Genomic DNA, 13,758 nt, shown 5'->3' on the forward strand with positions numbered 1-13,758 from the left:
AACTGCAGCAACAATGACGTCACCTGAGCGCCAGATTTGAACCTTGGAGCTGCCGGCCGGTAACTGTATGCCTGTATGGGGTCAGCTGTGGGGGGAGGCAGGGGGTCCCTGCAGAGTGTATGGGGTCAGCTGTGGGGGGCACTGCGGGTAGACAGGGGGTCCCTGCAGAGTGTATGGGGTCAGCTGTGGGGGGCACTGCGGGTAGACAGGGGGTCCCTGCAGAGTGTATGGGGTCAGCTGTGGGGGGCACTACGGGGGAGACAGGGGGTCCCTGCAGAGTGTATGGGGTCAGCTGTGGGGGGCACTGCGTGGGAGACAGGGGGTCCCTGCAGAGTGTTTGGGGTCAGCTGTGGGGGGCACTGCGTGGGATACAGGTGGTCCCTGCAGGGGGAGGTGAGGACAGTGTATGGGCACAGCTGTGGGGGGCATGGCGGGGTACAGGCGTTCCCTGTGGGGTAGGGGAGGGTTAGGGGGGCTGTGTTGTCACTCTGCTGTGAACACTAATTATGAATGCAATATTTCCCTTATTAATTATTGTTTTTTTATTTCTCTGTCTCTCAGTAGGTAACACTTGGGGCAGTCGGCCGCTCTCTGTGTGTCTGCTGGCAATATACGCTCGTAGAAAAAGGGGTTAATGTACCAGTACAATTCATAGGACTTAATTTTTATTCTATGTCAAAATTCAATAATTTCCTTTGCCCTTTTTTTTCCAATAGGTAACAAGGCATCGTGGACACTAAACTGGCTCAAGAACTGGCGGGACAAGGACACCAAGTTTGCCTAATGGACGACATCGCTATGGAGGAACACAGCTCTCCGGCCACCATCATCATGTGGAGCAGCTAAGCCTCTTCATCCTCGGTTTGGGTAAGTGACAATCCATGTATGTATGGTCTAAGGAGCGGTCATGGCACATGTACATACATGTATGTGTAAACATGTATATACAGTCAGCTGTCATGGCACTCGGGAAGTCACACCAGGGGGCTGTGTGGCCCTGTAGGCCTCTACACCACCACACAGCCTCCCGCAACCCGCTCTACAGCACCACACAGCCTCCCGCAGCCCCGTCTACACCACCACACTTCCTCCTCCAGCCTCTGTCTCCCCCCTCCAGTCCCTGACGCCCCCCCCTCCAGCCTCCTTCCTAATTTAGAGCTTTTGGTTTTTTTTATCAGCATAAATTGTCATTTAAGAAACGATTGTCCATTCAAGAAGAGATTTGTGTTGGCAGATTATCCTAGGAAAGCGTGTTAGATGATAATAATCGTGCTGCCCATCTCACCCGACGAGCAAGCAGCACCAGGGTGGATAAAAATCTTGAATTTTTTAAAAAAATCAAAAAAATCAGATTTTTTTGATTTAAATCATTTGATTGCAGTTTTCATAATGTGATTTCAAACGGCAAACAAGTCCTTGGATATCCTTTTGACAGTATTTGCACTTTGCTCTTGCACCTTTCTTTCCAAGATCTGCTGCTGGCATCTCAACAAAATGAACCCAAATAGGGTCTCTCTTACGACCTGCTGCCATGGCTCACACAGATCACTTATGAAGTTTGATTGTTACTACAGCCTGAGCCAAGCACTGCTGATGTTACTACAGCCTGAGCCAAGTACTGCTGACTATCCAACAAGTTTGGGCATGTCAACTGAATGCAGGGAAAAAGAAACTAAACCAAAACTGAAACCAAGCTAGAAGTGTGGAATTAAAGGGGCAGTATGAACAAAATGTGGAGGCTATTAATAGTTTATACAATTAAGACATGCTGCTTTTAAACACCTACCTATTGCCATATAGTAAAACAAAAAAGATTTTTACTTACTTTGGGGTCCCCCCCTCACCCTGGCGTTAGATCGTTGCCCCTACTTTCGTCCGTGTAACTATGGGCGCACATGCACACTGCTCTCACTTCTCATTTTAATCGTGATTTATATTAAAAAAAAACCTTTTGATTTAAATCAGTGATTTAAATCATGATTAAAATCATGATTTAAATCGATCCGATTTAAATAGAAAAAAATCTTTTGATTTAAATCGTGATTTAAATCATGATTTAAATCGGCGTGATTTAAATCAATCCACCCTGAGCAGCACCCTTGTTCGTTGGGTGAATTGACCTTTTAAGGGAGCCCGACGTACTCACTAAATTGTCCCTATCCCTAAGTTTTTTTGGATGCAGATTGCTCTCACACGAGTGTTTTTTTGATTTGGAAAAGAAAGAAATGAGGATGGAGAATCAAAACTTTAATGCTAAAAAATATACTCACACATATATACACCAACTGTATAGACACACATATAAATATTTATGGTGTATACATTAGGCTATAAGACCTGGAGACTGTTATTACACATGCTGCCACTAGGTTTATTTTCTTTTCTTTAAAAAAAAACAAAAAAAAAAACTGTCGCTGTCAGGAGTAGGATTCGAACCCACGCCTCCACGTGGTGACTGCAGACGCTGAACACGCTCCCTGGTGCACAACAGCTTGCACCTCCAGGGACCAGTACTGCTGCTGTCAAGGAGTGGGATTTGAACCCACGCCTCCACATGTGGTGACTGCAGACGGTTAACACGCTCCCTGGTGCGCAACAGCTTGCACCTCCAGGGACCAGTACTGCTGCTGTCAGGAGTGGGATTCGAACCCACGCCTCCACGGGAGACTGTTATTACACATGCTGCCACTAGGTTTATTTTCTTTTCTTTAAAAAAAAACAAAAAAAAAAAACTGTCGCTGTCAGGAGTGGGATTCGAACCCACGCCTCCACGTGGTGACTGCAGACGCTGAACACGCTCCCTGGTGCACAACAGCTTGCACCTCCAGGGACCAGTACTGCTGCTGTCAAGGAGTGGGATTTGAACCCACGCCTCCACATGTGGTGACTGCAGACGCTTAACACGCTCCCTGGTGCACAACAGCTTGCACCTCCAGGGACCAGTACTGCTGCTGTCAGGAGTGGGATTCGAACCCACGCCTCCACGGGAGACTGCAACCTGAACACAGTGCCTTAGACCACTAGGCCATCCTGACTGCTGACATTGACATGCTCCCTGGTGACACAAGAGTTTGCACCACCAGGGACTTCAGTACAGATCTGCTGTCCAAATCAGACATTGGGGCCCCTGGTGGGACTTCTGGCAAAGCCAGAGGGGACATTGGGATGTCATTTGAAAGCTAATTACCAGACTGAGGTGAGGGAGCAGTTCTTGGGGCTGTGTGGTGCTCTGTTGGGCATTTGTGCACCCTCAAGCCTGCACCACAAGGACCACTTTTATCCATGGACAGCCAGGCTCTGACCCCCTGAATTCAAATTCCATTTGGAGCAGGGGGACAAGTGATGTTGCTGTATGTAGGTGGCCTCCTGGATGATGTTCCTGCCAAGCTTGATTTGCCTGACCCCTTCTGCAGAGTAGTTAAGGGGATTGAGAACCCCCAAGACTGCCCCAGACTGAAAATGTCTTTTCAAATCTGCTGTCCAAATCAGACATTGGGGCCTCTGGTAAAGCCAGAGGGGACATTGGGATGTCATTTGAAAGCTAATTACCAGCTTCTTTTTCATTACTTTAGTTCTGCAGACAGATGGTAAACGCCATTGTCTGTAAAGACCCCGTTACACACTGCGATATCGCTAGCAATATTTTTGAACCCCTCTCCATAATCTTTGAAAATTCTTGGAGAACAGGAGAAGTGCCAGAAGACTGGAGAAGAGCAAATGTTGTTCCTATCTTCAAAAAGGGGAAGAAGGTGGACCCAGGCAACTATAGGCCGGTGAGTCTGACTTCTATACCAGGAAAGATCTTTGAACAAATTATTAAACAACATGTATGTCAATACCTGGATAAGAATGAAGTGATTAAACAGAGTCAGCATGGGTTTCTAACTAATAAGTCATGTCAGACTAACTTAATTTCCTTCTATGACGGTATCACTGATTGGGTGGATCAAGGAAATGCTGTAGATATAGTATATCTTGACTTCAGCAAAGCATTTGACAAAGTCTCTCATACAATCCTTATTGAAAAAATGACTAAGTATGGAATGGACAAGGCAACTGTTAGGTGGATTCATAACTGGCTTAGTGATCGGACCCAAAGAGTGGTCGTAAATGGCTGCACATCCAGTTGGAAGAATGTCTCAAGTGGGGTACCACAGGGCTCTGTCCTGGGCCCTGTATTGTTCAACATCTTTATCAACGATTTAGATGAAGGAATTGAGGGTAAACTGATTAAATTTGCTGATGACACAAAGCTAGGAGGGATAGCTAATACTAGAGAAGAGAGAGAGAGGATTCAAAAAGATTTAAATAAACTGGAGAAGTGGGCAGCAACTAACAGAATGGTTTTTAACAGGGAGAAATGCAAAGTACTACATCTGGGCAATAAAAATGAAAAAAGCATATATAGAATGGGAGGAATAGGGCTAAGTGACAGCACATGTGAAAAAGACTTGGGTATACTAATAGATCACAGACTGAATATGAGTCAACAGTGTGATGCAGCAGCAAAAAAGGCAAATGCAATTCTAGGATGTATTAACAGAAGCATACAGTCTAGATCACGTGAAGTCATTATTTCCATCTACTCCGCTTTGGTCAGACCTCATCTGGAATATTGTGTCCAGTTTTGGGCACCACATTTTAAAAAAGACATCAACAAACTGGAGCAAGTTCAGAAAAGAGCGACCAGAATGGTGACCGGTCTGCAAACCCTGTCTTATGAGGAAAGGTTGCAGGATTTGGGAATGTTTAGTTTGCAAAAGAGAAGACTGAGAGGAGACTTAATAGCTGTCTACAAATATCTAAAGGGCTGTCACATTGTAGAAGGATCAACTTTATTCTCATTTGCACAAGGAAAGACTAGAAGCAATGGGATGAAACTGAATGGGAAGAGACACAGATTAGATATTAGAAAAAACTTTTTGACAGTTAGAGTGATCAATGAGTGGAACAGGCTGCCACGAGAAGTGGTGAGTTCTCCTTCAATGGAAGTCTTCAAACAGAGGCTGGACAGACATCTGACTGGGATGATTTAGCGAATCCTGCTTTGAGCAGGGGGTTGGACCAGATGGCCCAGGAGGTCCCTTCCAACTCTACGATTCTATGATTCTATATTGCTGTAAAGTCACCGATTTTGTGACGTTGCAGCGATATTGCTAGCGATATCCCTGCATGTGATACTTACCTCCGACCGGCTCCCCCGCTGGTTATCACTGATCGCGCGAGAAGCTCCTGGTCCATTCCTCGTCGGCCACTTCCTGCTGGGCTTCCTGTGGCGCCCAGGGCGGGAGGACGCAGGATCGCCGCGTCTGACAGGTAAGTAGCGATCCCCGTCCCCAGCAATGTCGCTGGTGAGATCTGCCTGTGTAGCAGCTCACTAGCGACCACCTAGCGATGCACCAGCGATCCTGACCGCGTCATATCGCTAGTCGGGATCGCTGGTGCATCGCTAGGTGTAACGGTACCCTAAGTGTTACAATGAGTCACTTCTAACTGGCTAGATAGAAAAGTTGCAGACTCTGTAATCTCAGGATAAATTACCGTATTTTTCGGACTATAAGATGCAACGGACCATAAGAACACCCCAATTTTCAGTAGGAAAATAGGGGGAAAAAAAATAATGTGTCAAATGGGGGTCCGTCTTACAGTCCGAATTCAGCTTACCTGGGAAGGGATCTGGCACAGGTGAAGTAGTCACAGGGGTCATTCAGTGGTCCAGGCTCGTGCGGTGGCGGCTCTGTGCTAGGGCAGGTTGGTTGTGCTGGGGCAGCTGCGCTGAGGCAGGGGCAGCAGCAGCGCTGGGGCAGGGGCAGCAGCAGCGCTGAGGCAGGGGCAGCAGCAGCGCTGAGGCAGGGGCAGCAGCAGCGCTGAGGCAGGGGCAGCAGCAGCGCTGAGGCAGGGGCAGCAGCAGCGCTGAGGCAGGGGCAGCAGCAGCGCTGAGGCAGGGGCAGCAGCAGCGCTGAGGCAGGGGCAGCAGCAGCGCTGAGGCAGGGGCAGCTGCGCTGGGGCAGGGGCAGCTGTGCTGGGGCAGGGGCAGCTGTGCTGGGGCAGGTGGGCTCTGTGGTGGTGGCAGCGGGCGGCGCTCTGCGGTGCGGTGGTGGCAGCGGGCTGTGCTCCGGTACAGGGACGGCGGCTCCGCCGCGATTTCTTCGCAGCCCGGAGGCCCCCGCACTTACCTTGCTGGCCGCCGCCATGTTGCAGTGGCCTCCGGGAGCATGGACGCCGGAAAGAATCTGCCGCAGACCTCAAAATTTGAAATCTCATTTTCAAAAGTGAGAGCCGGCTAATGGTGCCAAAAATGAGAGCAATAGCTTTAACAACCGGTTCCACCGAACCGGGGAGAACCCGCTGAATCCCACCCCTGGCTGCGCCCCGAGGGCTCATAGTGCTGCGCTGTGTGGAGTGGGATTCGAACCCACGCCTCCACGTGGTGACTGCAGACGCTGAACACGCTCCCTGGTGCACAACAGCTTGCACCTCCAGGGACCAGTACTGCTGCTGTCAGGAGTGGGATTCGAACCCACGCCTCTACGGGAGACTGCCCCGAGGGCTCATAGTGCTGCGCTGTGTGGTGCGGGGTGGGCAGGGTCAGCGCTGCGCCCCCAGGGCTCATAGTGCTCCGCTGTGTGGTGCGGGGTGGGTGGGGTCAGCGCTGCGCCCCCAGGGCTTATAGCGCTGCGCTGTGTGGTGCGGCGTGGGCGGGGTCAGCGCTGCACCCCCAGGGCTCATAGTGCTCCGCTGTGTGGTGCGGGGTCATCTCCCATCTCCTCCCTGGCTCTGTGCTGCTGTGTAAGATCGCTTAGTGGTGGGGGAGGGGCGGCAGTGACTGGCCGGTGGGCAGGGTCACTGTGCTATGGGAACCAAGATCCGGCCTGCATAGAAGGTGGAAGAGGGAGGAGTCGTGTGACACGCCGAGCTGCCTGTGACTCATCCCCTGGCTCGGGGGGCGGAGTCAGCGCCGTGCAGCACACAAACAGTCTCTCCCTGGCTTGCAGTACAGTGAGGCTGGGGGATGGGCGGCCGGGCTCTGTGTCACGTGGCTCCGAGCCCACCCCCTGCTTTCTCGGTCTAACTGCAGCAACAATGACGTCACCTGAGCGCCAGATTTGAACCTTGGAGCTGCCGGCCGGTAACTGTATGCCTGTATGGGGTCAGCTGTGGGGGGAGGCAGGGGGTCCCTGCAGAGTGTATGGGGTCAGCTGTGGGGGGCACTGCGGGTAGACAGGGGGTCCCTGCAGAGTGTATGGGGTCAGCTGTGGGGGGCACTGCGGGTAGACAGGGGGTCCCTGCAGAGTGTATGGGGTCAGCTGTGGGGGGCACTACGGGGGGAGACAGGGGGTCCCTGCAGAGTGTATGGGGTCAGCTGTGGGGGGCACTGCGTGGGAGACAGGGGGTCCCTGCAGAGTGTTTGGGGTCAGCTGTGGGGGGCACTGTGTGGGAGACAGGTGGTCCCTGCAGGGGGAGGTGAGGACAGTGTATGGGCACAGCTGTGGGGGGCATGGCGGGGTACAGGCGTTCCCTGTGGGGTAGGGGAGGGTTAGGGGGGCTGTGTTGTCACTCTGCTGTGAACACTAATTATGAATGCAATATTTCCCTTATTAATTATTGTTTTTTTATTTCTCTGTCTCTCAGTAGGTAACACTTGGGGCAGTCGCCAGCTCTCTGTGTGTCTGCTGGCAATATACGCTCGTAGAAAAAGGGGTTAATGTACCAGTACAATTCATAGGACTTAATTTTTATTCTATGTCAAAATTCAATAATTTCCTTTTCCCTTTTTTTTCCAATAGGTAACAAGGCATCGTGGACACTAAACTGGCTCAAGAACTGGCGGGACAAGGACACCAAGTTTGCCTAATGGACGACATCGCTATGGAGGAACACAGCTCTCCGGCCACCATCATCATGTGGAGCAGCTAAGCCTCTTCATCCTCGGTTTGGGTAAGTGACAATCCATGTATGTATGGTCTAAGGAGCGGTCATGGCACATGTACATACATGTATGTGTAAACATGTATATACAGTCAGCTGTCATGGCACTCGGGAAGTCACACCAGGGGGCTGTGTGGCCCTGTAGGCCTCTACACCACCACACAGCCTCCCGCAACCCGCTCTACAGCACCACACAGCCTCCCGCAGCCCCGTCTACACCACCACACTTCCTCCTCCAGCCTCTGTCTCCCCCCTCCAGTCCCTGACGCCCCCCCCTCCAGCCGCCTTCCTAATTTAGAGCTTTTGGTTTTTTTTATCAGCATAAATTGTCATTTAAGAAACGATTGTCCATTCAAGAAGAGATTTGTGTTGGCAGATTATCCTAGGAAAGCGTGTTAGATGATAATAATCGTGCTGCCCATCTCACCCGACGAGCAAGCAGCACCCTTGTTCGTTGGGTGAATTGACCTTTTAAGGGAGCCCGACGTACTCACTAAATTGTCCCTATCCCTAAGTTTTTTTGGATGCAGATTGCTCTCACACGAGTGTTTTTTTGATTTGGAAAAGAAAGAAATGAGGATGGAGAATCAAAACTTTAAGGCTAAAAAATATACTCACACATATATACACCAACTGTATAGACACACATATAAATATTTATGGTGTATACATTAGGCTATAAGACCTGGAGACTGTTATTACACATGCTGCCACTAGGTTTATTTTCTTTTCTTTAAAAAAAAAAAAGATGCAACGGACCATAAGAACACCCCAATTTTCAGTAGGAAAATAGGGGGAAAAAAAAATAATGTGTCAAATGGGGGTCCGTCTTACAGTCCGAATTCAGCTTACCTGGGAAGGGATCTGGCACAGGTGAAGTAGTCACAGGGGTCATTCAGTGGTCCAGGCTCGTGCGGTGGCGGCTCTGTGCTAGGGCAGGTTGGTTGTGCTGGGGCAGCTGCGCTGGGGGAGAGGCAGCTGCGCTGGGGGAGGGGCAGCTGCGCTGGGGCAGCTGCGCTGAGGCAGGGGCAGCAGCAGCGCTGGGGCAGGGGCAGCTGGGCAGGGGCAGCTGCGCTGGGGCAGGGGCAGCTGTGCTGGGGCAGGTGGGCTCTGTGGTGGTGGCAGCGGGCGGCGCTCTGCGGTGCGGTGGTGGCAGCGGGCTGTGCTCCGGTACAGGGACGGCGGCTCCGTCGCGATTTCTTCGCAGCCCGGAGGCTGTGGGGGGGAGACAGGGGGTCCCTGCAGAGTGTATGGGGTCAGCTGTGGGGGGCACTGCGGGTAGACAGGGGGTCCCTGCAGAGTGTATGGGGTCAGCTGTGGGGGGCACTGCGTGGGAGACAGGGGGTCCCTGCAGAGTGTTTGGGGTCAGCTGTGGGGGGCACTGCGTGGGAGACAGGTGGTCCCTGCAGGGGGAGGTGAGGACAGTGTATGGGCACAGCTGTGGGGGGCATGGCGGGGTACAGGCGTTCCCTGTGGGGTAGGGGAGGGTTAGGGGGGCTGTATTGTCACTCTGCTGTGAACACTAATTATGAATGCAATATTTCCCTTATTAATTATTGTTTTTTTATTTCTCTGTCTCTCAGTAGGTAACACTTGGGGCAGTCGCCCGCTCTCTGTGTGTCTGCTGGCAATATACGCTCGTAGAAAAAGGGGTTAATGTACCAGTACAATTCATAGGACTTAATTTTTATTCTATGTCAAAATTCAATAATTTCCTTTTCCCTTTTTTTTCCAATAGGTAACAAGGCATCGTGGACACTAAACTGGCTCAAGAACTGGCGGGACAAGGACACCAAGTTTGCCTAATGGACGACATCGCTATGGAGGAACACAGCTCTCCGGCCACCATCATCATGTGGAGCAGCTAAGCCTCTTCATCCTCGGTTTGGGTAAGTGACAATCCATGTATGTATGGTCTAAGGAGCGGTCATGGCACATGTACATACATGTATGTGTAAACATGTATATACAGTCAGCTGTCATGGCACTCGGGAAGTCACACCAGGGGGCTGTGTGGCCCTGTAGGCCTCTACACCACCACACAGCCTCCCGCAACCCGCTCTACAGCACCACACAGCCTCCCGCAGCCCCGTCTACACCACCACACTTCCTCCTCCAGCCTCTATCTCCCCCCTCCAGTCCCTGACGCCCCCCCCTCCAGCCTCCTTCCTAATTTAGAGCTTTTGGTTTTTTTTATCAGCATAAATTGTCATTTAAGAAACGATTGTCCATTCAAGAAGAGATTTGTGTTGGCAGATTATCCTAGGAAAGCGTGTTAGATGATAATAATCGTGCTGCCCATCTCACCCGACGAGCAAGCAGCACCAGGGTGGATAAAAATCTTGAATTTTTTAAAAAAAATCAAAAAAATCAGATTTTTTTGATTTAAATCAGATTTTTTTGATTTAAATCATTTGATTGCAGTTTTCATAATGTGATTTCAAACGGCAAACAAGTCCTTGGATATCCTTTTGACAGTATTTGCACTTTGCTCTTGCACCTTTCTTTCCAAGATCTGCTGCTGGCATCTCAACAAAATGAACCCAAATAGGGTCTCTCTTACGACCTGCTGCCATGGCTCACACAGATCACTTATGAAGTTTGATTGTTACTACAGCCTGAGCCAAGCACTGCTGATGTTACTACAGCCTGAGCCAAGTACTGCTGACTATCCAACAAGTTTGGGCATGTCAACTGAATGCAGGGAAAAAGAAACTAAACCAAAACTGAAACCAAGCTAGAAGTGTGGAATTAAAGGGGCAGTATGAACAAAATGTGGAGGCTATTAATAGTTTATACAATTAAGACATGCTGCTTTTAAACACCTACCTATTGCCATATAGTAAAACAAAAAAGATTTTTACTTACTTTGGGGTCCCCCCCTCACCCTGGCGTTAGATCGTTGCCCCTACTTTCGTCCGTGTAACTATGGGCGCACATGCACACTGCTCTCACTTCTCATTTTAATCGTGATTTATATTAAAAAAAAACCTTTTGATTTAAATCATGATTAAAATCATGATTTAAATCGATCCGATTTAAATAGAAAAAAATCTTTTGATTTAAATCGTGATTTAAATCATGATTTAAATCGGCGTGATTTAAATCAATCCACCCTGAGCAGCACCCTTGTTCGTTGGGTGAATTGACCTTTTAAGGGAGCCCGACGTACTCACTAAATTGTCCCTATCCCTAAGTTTTTTTGGATGCAGATTGCTCTCACACGAGTGTTTTTTTGATTTGGAAAAGAAAGAAATGAGGATGGAGAATCAAAACTTTAAGGCTAAAAAATATACTCACACATATATACACCAACTGTATAGACACACATATAAATATTTATGGTGTATACATTAGGCTATAAGACCTGGAGACTGTTATTACACATGCTGCCACTAGGTTTCTTTTCTTTAAAAAAAAACAAAAAAAAAAAAACTGTCGCTGTCAGGAGTGGGATTCGAACCCACGCCTCCACGTGGTGACTGCAGACGCTGAACACGCTCCCTGGTGCACAACAGCTTGCACCTCCAGGGACCAGTACTGCTGCTGTCAAGGAGTGGGATTTGAACCCACGCCTCCACATGTGGTGACTGCAGACGGTTAACACGCTCCCTGGTGCGCAACAGCTTGCACCTCCAGGGACCAGTACTGCTGCTGTCAGGAGTGGGATTCGAACCCACGCCTCCACGGGAGACTGTTATTACACATGCTGCCACTAGGTTTATTTTATTTTCTTTAAAAAAAAACAAAAAAAAAAAAAACTGTCGCTGTCAGGAGTGGGATTCGAACCCACGCCTCCACGTGGTGACTGCAGACGCTGAACACGCTCCCTGGTGCACAACAGCTTGCACCTCCAGGGACCAGTACTGCTGCTGTCAAGGAGTGGGATTTGAACCCACGCCTCCACATGTGGTGACTGCAGACGCTTAACACGCTCCCTGGTGCACAACAGCTTGCACCTCCAGGGACCAGTACTGCTGCTGTCAGGAGTGGGATTCGAACCCACGCCTCCACGGGAGACTGCAACCTGAACACAGTGCCTTAGACCACTAGGCCATCCTGACTGCTGACATTGACATGCTCCCTGGTGACACAAGAGTTTGCACCACCAGGGACTTCAGTACAGATCTGCTGTCCAAATCAGACATTGGGGCCCCTGGTGGGACTTCTGGCAAAGCCAGAGGGGACATTGGGATGTCATTTGAAAGCTAATTACCAGACTGAGGTGAGGGAGCAGTTCTTGGGGCTGTGTGGTGCTCTGTTGGGCATTTGTGCACCCTCAAGCCTGCACCACAAGGACCACTTTTATCCATGGACAGCCAGGCTCTGACCCCCTGAATTCAAATTCCATTTGGAGCAGGGGGACAAGTGATGTTGCTGTATGTAGGTGGCCTCCTGGATGATGTTCCTGCCAAGCTTGATTTGCCTGACCCCTTCTGCAGAGTAGTTAAGGGGATTGAGAACCCCCAAGACTGCCCCAGACTGAAAATGTCTTTTCAAATCTGCTGTCCAAATCAGACATTGGGGCCTCTGGTAAAGCCAGAGGGGACATTGGGATGTCATTTGAAAGCTAATTACCAGCTTCTTTTTCATTACTTTAGTTCTGCAGACAGATGGTAAACGCCATTGTCTGTAAAGACCCCGTTACACACTGCGATATCGCTAGCAATATTTTTGAACCCCTCTCCATAATCTTTGAAAATTCTTGGAGAACAGGAGAAGTGCCAGAAGACTGGAGAAGAGCAAATGTTGTTCCTATCTTCAAAAAGGGGAAGAAGGTGGACCCAGGCAACTATAGGCCGGTGAGTCTGACTTCTATACCAGGAAAGATCTTTGAACAAATTATTAAACAACATGTATGTCAATACCTGGATAAGAATGAAGTGATTAAACAGAGTCAGCATGGGTTTCTAACTAATAAGTCATGTCAGACTAACTTAATTTCCTTCTATGACAGTATCACTGATTGGGTGGATCAAGGAAATGCTGTAGATATAGTATATCTTGACTTCAGCAAAGCATTTGACAAAGTCTCTCATACAATCCTTATTGAAAAAATGACTAAGTATGGAATGGACAAGGCAACTGTTAGGTGGATTCATAACTGGCTTAGTGATCGGACCCAAAGAGTGGTCGTAAATGGCTGCACATCCAGTTGGAAGAATGTCTCAAGTGGGGTACCACAGGGCTCTGTCCTGGGCCCTGTATTGTTCAACATCTTTATCAACGATTTAGATGAAGGAATTGAGGGTAAACTGATTAAATTTGCTGATGACACAAAGCTAGGAGGGATAGCTAATACTAGAGAAGAGAGAGAGAGGATTCAAAAAGATTTAAATAAACTGGAGAAGTGGGCAGCAACTAACAGAATGGTTTTTAACAGGGAGAAATGCAAAGTACTACATCTGGGCAATAAAAATGAAAAAAGCATATATAGAATGGGAGGAATAGGGCTAAGTGACAGCACATGTGAAAAAGACTTGGGTATACTAATAGATCACAGACTGAATATGAGTCAACAGTGTGATGCAGCAGCAAAAAAGGCAAATGCAATTCTAGGATGTATTAACAGAAGCATACAGTCTAGATCACGTGAAGTCATTATTTCCCTCTACTCCTCTTTGGTCAGACCTCATCTGGAATATTGTGTCCAGTTTTGGGCACCACATTTTAAAAAAGACATCAACAAACTGGAGCAAGTTCAGAAAAGAGCGACCAGAATGGTGACCGGTCTGCAAACCTTGTCTTATGAGGAAAGGTTGCAGGATTTGGGAATGTTTAGTTTGCAAAAGAGAAGACTGAGAGGAGACTTAATAGCTGTCTACAAAT

The 13,758-nt window shown here is 49.0% G+C and overlaps 1 protein-coding gene and 2 non-coding genes across 3 annotated transcripts in view; all 3 read right to left on the minus strand.

The window, feature by feature from the left end:
• The window catches only part of LOC141060211 (uncharacterized), a 105,005-nt gene that overhangs the window by 87,567 nt on the left and 3,680 nt on the right, over nt 1-13,758 (minus strand). The window lies entirely within an intron of this gene.
• On the minus strand, nt 2,953-3,035 carry TRNAL-CAG (transfer RNA leucine (anticodon CAG)). Its single transcript has one exon. It is a non-coding gene; the product is annotated as a tRNA-Leu (tRNA).
• On the minus strand, nt 11,911-11,993 carry TRNAL-CAG (transfer RNA leucine (anticodon CAG)). The gene has a single exon. It is a non-coding gene; the product is annotated as a tRNA-Leu (tRNA).

Source organism: Dendrobates tinctorius, unplaced genomic scaffold (assembly GCF_039654945.1).
Source record: "Dendrobates tinctorius isolate UK_male_01 unplaced genomic scaffold, ASM3965494v1 ptg000233l, whole genome shotgun sequence".
Lineage (NCBI taxonomy): Eukaryota > Metazoa > Chordata > Amphibia > Anura > Dendrobatidae > Dendrobates > Dendrobates tinctorius.